The sequence below is a fragment of the Corythoichthys intestinalis genome, chromosome 5 (assembly GCF_030265065.1).
Source record: "Corythoichthys intestinalis isolate RoL2023-P3 chromosome 5, ASM3026506v1, whole genome shotgun sequence".
Taxonomy (NCBI): domain Eukaryota; kingdom Metazoa; phylum Chordata; class Actinopteri; order Syngnathiformes; family Syngnathidae; genus Corythoichthys; species Corythoichthys intestinalis.
Genome location: NC_080399.1, coordinates 58507252 through 58520123, shown reverse-complemented (window position 1 = coordinate 58520123; position 12872 = coordinate 58507252). Strand labels below are relative to the sequence as shown.

The window sequence follows — 12872 nt, the reverse complement described above, 5'->3', positions numbered from 1 at the left end:
AAACATGTCTTAGCCTACCTATTTGAAGACACCAAAGGTACATAGAGCTACCATCACAATCATCATTTTCAACCTCGAATTGAATTTTAGAACATCTTTTTTTGTTTTTGTAAAGAAAGAAAATCGCTAATTCATTTTTGCGCCTTGTTAATGCCTCCTCTTTCAACATTTAACTTTTCCAATAGCGCCTTATTCAACGTGACCCGGGAACAAATAAGGTGTCAGGTGGTGACCATGTCGTTCTGCAAGTGTTGATGTCATGAGCAGCTGAATAAAGTCAGCAAACCACATGGACGTCATCATTTCGGAGCTTAGCTCGCTCTCTAGCTAGGACTTAAGTCCAACGTCTTGGCAAGGACAGTACAGCGACATATAATAGATGTTTTTGGATAGTTATTTTGAGTTTTGAGGGGTATATAGAGGTACTTATAGGGTTAATTCCAATTTAACGTGGAAATTCTGGTTACGTCGCCAGAGTTGGAACGGAACACGTTCGAAACCCGGGGACTACCTGTACTTTGTTCGCATTTTGTTATTTTACTCACATTCATTTTGATCTATACACTGTGCATACACTTGTACATAACAGAATGAAAATGGAGAATTTCAGATTTCTGACTACTTGGAGAAAAAAGATACCACTTATGACCACAGCCATTTTGTGATGTGAATTATAACCATGTACATACTGATAGACTTGAGCACAAGTACGTACAGTATAATAATGGCAGCACGAGGAAAGGCGTCAAATTGGGATATTTGCATTTGATTGGCTAAAATATACTGTATACTGGTATCCATAAAATGTCTGCCCCCATTTGATTGGCTAAAATATTCTGTATACTGGTATCCATAAAATGTATAAAAAAAATAATAATAAAATAAAAATAGACTTTATTACATTTCTCCACTATTATACAAAAAATTAAACTCAAGTGTTTTTTTTTTATGTTAACAATCTGGATTATTTCCCATCAGATGTACATGATAAAAGTGTTGTCTTTCCCTTTAATCTTACAGGAGCATCTTAAAAAAGACTTGAAGGCGATTGAGGCTCTCGAGTTGGAGGAAGCTCTGGTCCAGGAGAAGGCCGAATGGCTGCAAGTTGCAAGTTAGTATTGGTTTGGTAGAATCTATTTTACTGTGTGACTTTATCTATATCTGGTTCAATAATTGAAACAAACAATTTAGAAGTCAACACACGTGCCAGAGTGCGCAGTTCTGGGTAAGAATCTTAGCACAGGACCACCATCAAATGATCAGTTCATCAGCAAGCTCTGCAGGAGCCTAATAACGATCCTAATTATTTGATTCAGGTGTGTCGGAGGAGGGAGACATGGAAAACAAGCTGAATAGGTGCTCTCGATGACTGGACTTGGGCAGTCCTGGGGTAGACCCTGGTTAGCAGTCAAGAGAATTAATTCTTACAGAAGCTAATGTACATGTTTTTGGAATGTGGATTAAATGCACAGCTGTCCTGTGCTAAGATTCTTACCCAGAACCTCTCAGTCTGGCGCACGCGTTGACTTCTAAATTGTTTGTTGCCATGTCCGATTTGAACGCATAATGTGCGCCGAAGCGAGAGTGTTTCACTTTAAATTGGCCCTTTTGTATATCAAGCTTCACATATGTATTCTCTTGTGTTTCTTGTTGCAGGCGAATGTCAAAGGACCGCAATAAATAAACCAAGTGGAATATAAACTAGGGCTGTCAAACGATTAAATTTTTTAATCGAGTTAATCACAGCTTAAAATTAATTAATCGCAATTCAAACCATCTTTAAAATATGCCATATTTTTCTGTAAATTATTGTAGGGCTGTCCCAAACGACTAATTTTCTCCTGATTAGTCAGCCGACTATTTTCACGATTAGTCGACTAATCTAATAATTAATTATTATTATTATTAATTTTTTTTTACTAATTTAGCAATGACATTTTTGTTGACGCTTATCAATTCACAAAAAAACATATTGGAACACTCAAATTATTTATTAAAGTACAAATAAACACGTAAATAACAATAATAAATCACAAATAAACAATGAGTTCAAATGCTGATAGATTAACTAGTGTAGCATCCCGATTGAAAAGATGGTCTCTTAAACTGATGGTTTACAACTTTTATTCCATCCTTGATGTAAACACACTGTAAGAGCTACGGTGCACACAAATAAAGCAACACAATTAGAAATTAACAAAAACTTTTCACCTTTTTCCTTTTAAACCTTATTTATATATCAATGAATTGCCTTTACCTTAATTTATTACCTTATCATTGACAATCTCTCCCTTGAGTGCAATCACTGTATATACTGTATATATTTATGACCTTTTAACCTTATATAATTTTCTATACCATAAAATAAAACATAACATGAAATAAACCTTTCATTTAGCATTAAGAACAATACTAATAGCACTTATAGGCCCATTGTCAATGAAACATTATTATTTAGTAAGGCGACAGCACCCTCTGGTGTACAAAAAAAAAAAATTACAAACTGCGTGAAGGCGCTTGAGGTGTTTATTCATGGCCGACGTGCAGCCAAGCTTGGCATTGAAGAGACAGGACAGAAGAGTGTACTCTCCTTTGTTTCTTTGAAATAAGGCAATGTTTTGGACACTCTGGTGCGCTTTTTTTGGCTTTGTGCCGCTTTCCCCACTTGCAAACAGAGCATCCGACATTCTAACTTTCCAAGCATATATTTTTTTAACCCTTCATTAACCGTCGACGGGATGTTGTGCTCGTCGACGGATTTACGTTATCGATGACGTCGACTATGTCGACTAGTCGGGACAGCTCTAAATTATTGTTGGAATAGAAAGATAAGACACAAGACAGAGATATACGTTCAACATACTGTACATAAGTACTGTATTTGTTTATTATAACAATAAATCAACAAGATGGCATTAACATTAACATTCTGTTAAAGCGATCCATGGATAGAAAGACTTGTAGTTCTTGAAAGATAAATGTTAGTACAAGTTATAGAAATTTTATATAAAACCCCTCTTAATGTTTTCGTTTTTTAAAAATTTGTAAAATTTTCAATCAAAAAAAAAAAACTAGTAGCTCGCCATTGTTGATGTCAATAATTACACAATGCTCATGGTGCTTAAACCCATAAAATCAGTCGCACCAAAGCGCCGGCAGAGGGAGACAAAAAACACAAGTAACAAGTGGACATGACACGGTGCTGTCATTTTAGTCTGTTTGAGCGGGGCGTGTGCGTTAATTGCGTCAAATATTTTAACGTGATTAATTTTAAAAAATAATTACCGCCCGTTAACGCGATAATTTTGACAGCCCCAATATAAACCAGAGAATCCCCTGACGCAGGTTGGCCAACTGTTACTTAAGCCACTAACTCCGCCTTAAAACATCTAGCCTGTAATTTCTATGGGGTGGACAGGGGTGCCCAAGTCCGGTCCTCAAGAGCCCCTATCCAGCTTGTTTCCCTATCCAGCTTGTTTTCCATGTCTCCCTCCTTTAACACACCTGAATCAAATGATTAGCTCATAAGCAAGTTCTGCAGGAGCCTGATAACGATCCTGATAATTTGATTCAGGTGTGCTGGAGGAGGGAGAGATGGAAAACAAGCTGGATAGGGGCTCTCAAGGGCTAGGCTTGGGCAACCCTGGTCTGCCCTAAAGAAATTACATATATCAGGCCAGATGTTTTAAGGTGGAGTCAGTGGCTTAAGTAACAGGTGGCCATCCTGCATCAGGGGACTTCTTTGGTTTTTATTCCACTTGAATGGTTTATTTATTGCGGTCCTTTGAAATTCGTCCGCAACAACAAACGCAAGGAAACACAAATGTAAAGCTTGATGTACAAAATGGCCAATGACTAAAAGAAAATTAAAGTGAAACAGGCACACTTTGGCCTGCATTATGCGTTCAAATCGGACATCTTGACTTAATTTAGTGAAAAATATCAAACTAATGTGATCTTTGTATGTTAGTACTGTATGTAGTAATCAAACGTGTGTCTATCGAACAGCCCTGTCGCAAAATTGCCAACCAGGGAAGTCATCTTGGCAATCCGGCATGCTGACTTCCAGAGATACTAAAGACTGGTTGCAGGAGGTGCTGTACATATAGAAGGTTAGTAAAACCTTAATGGATTGTTGGCTTATTAGTCCAAGTGCTCAACCTAAGTGCCTCTGGATTGGAAGACCGTGGTGATGGTCCCCCTTTTTAAGAAGTGGGACCGGAGGGTGTGTTCCAATTACAAAAGGCACACACTCCTCAGTCTCCCTGGTAAAGTCTATGCAAGGGTGCTGGAGAGGAGTGTCCATCGGGAAGTCGAATCTCGGATTCAGGAGGAGCAGTGTGGTTTTTGTCCCGGCCGTGGAACAGTGGACCAGCTCTACACCCTCTGCAGGGTCCTTGAGGGTGCATGGGAGTTCACCCAACCGGTCTACATGTGTTTTGTGGATTTGGAGAAGGCGTTCGACCGTGTCCCTCGTGGAGTCCTGTGGGAGGTGCTTCAGGAATACGGGGTACCGAGCCCCCTGGTAAGGGCTGTCTGGTCCCTGTACGACTGGTGCCAAAGTTTGGTCCGCATTGCCGGCAGTAGGTCGGATTCATACCCAGAGACAGTTGGACTCCGCCAAGGCTGCCCTTTGTCACCGATTCTGTTCGAAACTTATGAACAGAATTTCTAGGTGCAGCCGAAGCATTGAGGGGGTCTGGTTCGGTGACCTCAGCATTGCATCTCATTGCAGATGATGTGGTGCTGTTGGTTTTATCAAGCCGTGATCTCCAACTCTCACTGGAGCAGTTCGCAGCTGAGTGTAAAGCAGTCAGGATGAATATCAGCACCTTCAAATCCGAGACCATGGTCCACGGTCGGAAAAGGGTGGCGTGCCCTCCCCAGGTTGGGGTTGAGATCATGCCCCAAGTGGAGGAGTTCAAGTATCTTTGGGTCTTGTTCACGAGTGAGGGAAGGAGAGAGTGGGAGAAAAGCGGATCGGTGCAGCATCTGCAGTGATGTGGACTCTGCACCGGTCCGTTGTGATGAAGGAGCTGAGCCAAAAGGCGTAGCTCTCGATTTACCTCTACATTCCCGCTCTAACCTATGGTCACGAGCTGTGAGCCGTGACCGCAGGAACAAGATCCTGGATACATGCTGCCAAAATGAGTTTCCTCCGCAGGGTGTCTGGGCGCTACCTGAGAGATTGGGTGAGAAATTCAGTCATCCGGGAGGGAGTCATGGTCGAGACGTTACCCCTCCGCGTTTAGAGGAGCCAGCTGAGGTGGCTCGGGCATCTGGTTCGGATGCCCCCTGGACGCTTCCCTGGAGAGGTGTTCCGGGCATGTCCCACCAGCGGGAGGCCCCAGGGACAACCCAGGACACGCTGGAGAGACTATGTCTCTCGGCTCGCTTGGGAATGCCTTGGGATCCTGCTGAAGGAGCTGGTTGAAGTGGCAGGGGAGAGGGAAGTCTGGGCTTCCCTGCTAAAGCTGCTGCCCCTGTGACCCGACCCTAGATTAAGCGGTAGATGACGGATGGATGGATGGGTGGATGATTTCATGCTTAGATTTGCTTCCCATGATTTCACGCCTAAATGTTATTTGTGGTCTTTTTTTCTGGCTCAGGATGGTCAACATTACTGATGAAGCTTTTGCTTTTTCTTGTAGGAGAAGAAAACACTCCCATTTCTTACCAGTTGAGAAACAGGCATCTAATGTAAGGAATCACCAACTCACGGAAGCGCTGTCTACGGAAACCGCTACCAATATCAATGAGGAAAAGCTGAAAGTGTCTTTGCAGTGGCATTGGAATACATTTTTTAGAGAAGTAGTCTATGTGTAAAATTTATGCCTTTATTGTCTGATTATTTCTGTTAGTTGAAATAGCCAATGGCATCCGCTGCAAGCTTTGTTGTTTCACAATTACAGAAAAATGAAATTCTGTGAGGGGTTTTTAATTCACTAACAATATTCTTTCTGCTGCGATGCACATTGTGAAAGTGTTTTATGTTCATTTAAGTATGATGTTTATGTTTATATGATGTATATATGATGTTATTTTTTTACTTGCTGGTTTACTTTAACAGTATCATGATATCCTGAAATTTTTACTTTTAGTATCGGTTTGCCAACCCAAAATTTTAAGTGTACTTTTCTGGCCACCCTGTGAAAATTTTAGGAAAGTGACACTGAGGGCATGCAGACAATAAGTCAACCCCCTAAATTACATGAGTAGCATTAAAGGGTGCTCACTGGCTTGTGACGCTGTGATTTTCTCAATGTTGTGGAATCATTTGAAAATGTAAACATTTAAAGAGACTTATTGGAAAATAAAGTGTTGCATCTTGTTATTTGTAAGAGTATTATTGATACAAAAAAGGAACTGATTTTAATTGAAATCTGTAATATTTTTTGCAAGTAGTGTATTGTATTTCGATACGTTTAAAAAAAAAAATAGATAAAGCACATGCAACTGCCTGCATTTCCCATATGGTGTCATCTGCTGAAAAGATGCATATTCCTTACTGTATGTTAATGTTATTTTCTTCATCTCTCGAAAACATCTTCACTGTTACCACCTTTCACACTTGTCGTCAAGGGACAGTTTGTTGGCTGTCAATCAATCATTTTAATGAGGCGTCAATTGGCTTCTTGAGAGCGCGCATGAGGAGTCTTGTGAGGCAGCTCTCAGGCCCATAAGTGCGCCTCTGTGTTGACAAGGAAAACCTTGGGCGTGCAATTGCAGCGTTAAGAGGATGTAAGCTCGCTAAATCAAATACAGGGTCAGCAAGCGATGTACACAATCACTTTTCTTTTTTTTGTAGTTTTGTATCTCGTGAGTTTACACTACCATGGTCACAATGGGGCGTCTGTAAAGAATTTTCAAATTAACACAGCATTTTCAGAGTAAATATTGTGCATACGATTTTAAACCATCTTAAGAAGTTATTTACACTTGTAAAAAAAAAAAAGTTTAACCATTCGTTTTCACCGACTTGATGAATTGAAACGTTCTTTCCTATGTAAGTGTTTACTCCAATTTTCCGCATTCCAAAAACATGTATCTTGGGTTCATCAAAGGGGCAATTTACATGGCGACTCGGGGACACGAAGAGGGCTTGCTCCGCATGCATATCAAAAGCTACCGCGGTGCGGGACCGCGCCGATAACGTCAGCACTCGTACACGTCACATTGGGTGCAGTGTTAGCTTTTATTTACTGTTTTTGTAATATTTTTAATGTAAATATGTTGAATTCCATTTTTTGTGCCATTTTGAACAAAAAATGCCATTGCTTGTAGTGGGCGGGCAATCCGGGCGTGTTGTCTTCCAGGCTGAGGAGGTCAAAGTGCATAATTCTACTACATCGTTTTCATGCGGAATTGCGACATTGTTCTAATGGAGATGGAACCATATAAATGTGAACATGAAATTTTTCGTCTTCTCGGAGAGTCACCATGTAAACGGCCCCAAAGACTAAAAATGTTTGCACTCCTCATGCCTCTCAACTCGGAATGAAGACTGATACATTCCTTTTGTCATATGCCTCATTCTGTGAACAAAAATGTTGTCTACGACAAAATTAATGTAAAAAAAAAAAAAAAAAAAAACACACACATCCAAATATATTAAAGGGAAATCGTATTTTTGTAAACATGCTCGGCAATAATCAAAGGCATGCCTGCTTCTATTATTTTATTACATAATAAAATAGATGTTAAAACTAGGGTTGTTCCGATCATGTTTTTTTGCTCCCGATCCGATCCCGATCATTTTAGTTTGAGTATCTGCTGATTCCGATATTTCCCGATCCGATTGCTTTTTTTTGCTCCCGATTCAATTCCAATCATTCCCGATAATTTTTCCCGATCATATACATTTTGGCAATGCATTAAGAAAAAATGAATAAAACTCGGACGAATATATACATTCAACATACAGTACATAAAAACTGTATTTGTTTATTATGACAATAAATCCTCAAGATGGCATTTACATTATTAACATTCTTTCTGTGAGAGGGATCCACTGATAGAAAGACTTGTAATTCTTAAAGGACAAATGTGACTTTGTATATTGTGACTAAATATTGCCCTCTAGTGGATTTTTATGAGATTTCAGTTAATGATAATTCAGCTGTTCACCTGTTGAACTTGTCAGGCTTATTAACATCACCACATATGGAAGTAAGCTGCAGCTTACGCATATCACCCTGCAAAGCAGCCTTGTGAAATATATCCATATCCCTTATTTTCTCCTTGTAGCCAAGTGTCTGTCCACTACTAATGTTTGGTGCCATATCACTACTTTGTTTTCGAATCTTTTTTGAGACTTTGTCAATGAATTTTTTCATATTGACACAGGAGCAGCACAGAAATGTGACTTAATTGGCATAAAATGATAAATGATGGCCAAAGTCCTTGTTCCTGAAAAGGAGACACCCAAAGTTAGTAAGTTCTGCTAATTGTACGTATATAGTTTGACATTCAATATAAACCCATCAAAAAACCTATTATTACAGAAAAAAACAAGTTTTGTTGGCCTGATTTGCCAAAAAATGTGCTTGTTGTTGAACTGTCAGATCTACCCCAAAAGATATTTTTCTCCCCTAATTCATTATGTATGAAACATGTTTAGTTGGGTTGTGAGGGTGTAAATTATTAATATAATGACCATATCAAGTCAATTCTTTGTACAACAATACATACTTTTTAGAGATTTGTCTTCCACGATGCAATTCAAAGGCCTTCGCTCATTTAATACGATGTTCTAACAGTCAGTTACATTTCACCTAAGAAATAAAATACTGTATTTTTCGGACTATAAGTCACACCGGAGTATAAGTTGCATTTTTGGGGGAAATTTACTTGATAAAATCCAACACATAGAACAGATATGTTCATCTTGAAAGGCAACTTAAAATAAAAAATACAATAGAGAACACACAGTCTACGCAGAGTAAGTGTACAGTATGATAATGTTACATGATGCATGAACAACAAAATGCGAACATGTTTGCGGATGGTGGCCGCCGAGGAGGCACCGAGGAGGCAGTACCGCCAGTATGATTTTGCATTTATACAAATTTAAATGTTAGTAAACACTAGGGATGCCAAGTCACGGTTCGATACGAGGGACACGACTTTCGATTCGATTCAATACATTTGATGCTCTGAAAGAAAAAATACATGTGTTTGTTTTTGTTTTATTTTGCTAACAAGCAAAATAACAATGCCATCATATACACATGCATTATAGTGCATACTATTTATGTGCTTACTTCTTACTGATCTGAAGAAATTTTGTATAAAAGTGCTGAGAACAATCTTTACTGTTTGTAAAGTGAGGCGGGGCCCACTATTGATTGCTATTACTCTCTTAGCAGGTATGTTTACCACATGAGAAATACATCCCATTTGTGGTCCGAGTCCAACTGTGTTACGTACTGAATTAACAATATTTGCAGCATTATCTATAGTCACTGGTATGGATTTATTTGGCCTGCTTGACTTCCATTCAGTCATGTCGGTTTTTAATTCATCGATGTAGTATATGGACTAAGCGCCCCATGATCACTCTGGGCTCACGCAGCCAATGGCATGGGACTTGGGAGGGATCTAATGTAGCACACCTAGGTTGCTATTTAATGATATCTTGTGTGTGCACGCAAGTGTTGTCAGGCATTAAAAAAAGTGAACGAAACGCCAAATTGGCGGACTTTGTTGTATATAACCGTAAAGACAGATTTTGTTTCATATGTACGCGTGGGGATGGCATATGAGCTCCCTCAAAATGCGGCCAAAAAACAGATTGGTACAATATTGTGGCTGTGGGTTTATGCTCGCCTAAAGGACTGCATTTATTTTAATTTTAGTTAGAATGTTTTTTTTTGTGTGTGTGTTTTTTTTTTAATACTTTGTATCATACTTATGTTCCGATTTGCTATATGGCCTGAAAAATAAAAATCCTTTTCAATTGAACTTTTTTTTTTAAACCCAGATTTTAGAGCTGTTATTGAAATATCGTGATACCGTGAAATTTTGGTTTAAGGTTATCATACCGTCATCATATCATACCGGCACATGCCTAGTTATCATAGGGCAATTTACCTAAATTAAGCGGCATTGAAAATGAATGAATCAGTATTGGCAAGCCTTCTATATATTTTAAGTACGTCCGTGCCAAAAATCAGTCCCAGAGTTACTTTCAATATAACCATTCCAATCTATTTAAACTAGGAGGGTGTGCCACTGATTAAATTGACATCCACTGCCGTCAATGTTAGCTAAAGCGTTAACAACAGTACATCCAAATTTCCGAATTTAAATTGACTTACTTGTCAAAATGCAAAGTACTGCCGCCGTTCTATCTCCCTTTGAAGCAATTATGATCACTATGATCAAACAGCATGATGGTGTTTATTTAAAAGTAGTGCCTTTAAGAAAATTCAGTCCTGGAAATAGTAAACCTGTGAAAGTAAAGCTGAAAAACAAAGTGAAAAAGGGCATTAAAAATCAACACTCCCACTTGAAGGTAAGCTTAAGAAACACATTAAACTCGGATAGTGTATTGACATCCCTTAATTTTAACATGTAGTTTACTGTTAAGGTAAAAAAAAACAACAACAACAACAAAAACGCTTTTACTTTAGCTAACCTGAAGCAGGCTAATACCTTGCTAACATCGTGACTTTATTGCAAGGAGAGAGAAAAATAATTCCTTGTGAGCACTTGAGAAAAATGAACACATACATAGTCATTTATAACAGCCCGAGAATGTACATGTGTCCAAGTTCTCTCAAAATTAGGCTGGGAAAAAATACTTACTACACTAAATTATACTCTTTTCTCCAAATATAGCGAAAGACGAATATTCCAGCCACACCATTGCATAAACTCCATGTTTTTCAGTGGCTTTACTGCACGCCTTAGAAGAGAAATGCTCTCTTGTCTCTAACTGGTGACGTTTTTGAACGCCAGATTTAATAATGAAACAAGTGGCTGAGAAGTTAGACTAGCGTGCAAAGCGTCAAAGAAATTAATTTCTAAGCAGTTCTTACCAGACTGACTTCTTTCCTATATACAATTAGTCCAGTGTTCTCAAGTGTAAATTAAATAGCATCATCTTTTGATGGAAGTGGTTATGACATGCCTTCCGTTTGGCGTCTCGTGTAATTACACCATTTTGGTTTATTCACTCGTTTTAATAGACACCTAAGTGTATTAGGTATAATTTTTATGACATTTATTTAATTGTGCAATTTAAAATATTTTTAGTCATTTTTCCCTTCCAAGTGTGAAACAGCCATAATATTTTTTTATGAATTTGCCGCGTCAATTACGTCTTATTTTACTAGCTCACCATAATATTTTTTTTATGAATTTGCCGCGCCAATTACGTCTTATTTTAGTAGCTCACCATAAAGTAATCACAAATTAAGGACATTAAACTCACTTGAAATTTTCAGGACGAACCTTATTCTGAAGTACAACAGCAGCATGATAGTAGATAGATGAACAGTATGATAGTACTTGTCAAGTAGTACTTGACCAGTAGATGGTGGCGTTTCTTTGAAAACTACCCTCATGTTCGAGTGTGCTTTGAGATGCTGTCAAAGGAAATTGGGTGGAATTATGTAGGCTACTAAAATGCTACTTTAAAGACAAGTGGCAAATTTACAGAATCGTTAGAAACAGATAATTTTCCTAAAATCATGTCATTAAAAGTAAACAAACTGGCAAACTTTATCAAACCGGCCTCTCCGAATGACGTTATACAGTCAAAAATAAAGGATAACACGAAAAATTGGTTTAGGAATAACTTTATTCTAATGCGCGATCACTATGACTCGGTAATCTCCAACAACTGGGGGATACTAGGTGACTTTGATGAAATGTCGTATAAGAAAGCAATAGACTGGGCAAGAATTCGAGTTGGACCAAAATTAACATCTTCGTCTTTGATAAACCTTTCAGAATATGGTCGACAATAAGGAAATGCGCGCAGGGACTAACAACAATCCAATAAATCTTTGTTCATTATCACAATTCCCTCCAATGCGTGCTGGGTTGCCAGATCTTCCACCATGGCAACAGACGGGCGTAGTGGAGGACGGCGAAATCGCGGGACCTTCGGGTCTGGACAGAAAAAATTACTTAGGAAAACCTATGAGTAACAAAAATATCAACAGTAACAATGATAAAATAAACACAATGGATAGTTTTGCCCATCAACAACTTCCGCAAAGAACTCAAACATCGGCTAAACTTCTAAAACAAGCGCTCAGTGAGATGAACAGCACATCCCCGAAAAAATGCAAAGCAAAGACAAAACATATAACGGAAAATAATGTAGAACATAATATGGACGATAAAGGTAAGAATATTTTACCAGAAATAACGAAAACGGTATTAAAAGCACCGGAAAAAACATTTGTACAAAATACTGAAATAATTGACACGGACAGGGAGAACTCGGAGACTCCGTTATCGGGAGTCTCAAAAATAGAATACACGGCTTTGATGACATTACTCATGGAGGATGACCATCCCTCCTCTTCTCTCTCTCCACCAGGCGTAAGCAGATCAATGACGGGCTCCCAACGCAGCGAAAAAATTGGAATCATTGAGGAAAATATGGACATTGAAAAAAATAAAACTATGGCAAATTTGGCCATAAAGGAAAATGAGAATTTCACAATGATGAGTGAGGCAGTTGACACAGGTCATGAGACAGTGCACAAGCCCACTTCTGATGCATCATTTTCCATCCAGGAGGAATGCCCACCGGTTGAAAATTCCACAGATGATTTTTCGCTGCGTTGGGAGCCCACGAGACATCAAAAAACAATTAGAAAAAACAAAGAATGGAAATTACACATTGGCAAAAA

The 12872-nt window shown here is 38.8% G+C and overlaps 1 long non-coding RNA gene across 1 annotated transcript; it reads left to right on the top strand.

Moving 5' to 3' along the window:
- Positions 1-1001: 1001 nt before the first annotated feature.
- LOC130916558 (uncharacterized) lies at positions 1002-6156 on the top strand. The gene is made up of 3 exons (XR_009063307.1): positions 1002-1111; positions 4009-4112; positions 5652-6156. It is a non-coding gene; the product is annotated as an uncharacterized LOC130916558 (long non-coding RNA).
- Positions 6157-12872: the final 6716 nt, after the last annotated feature.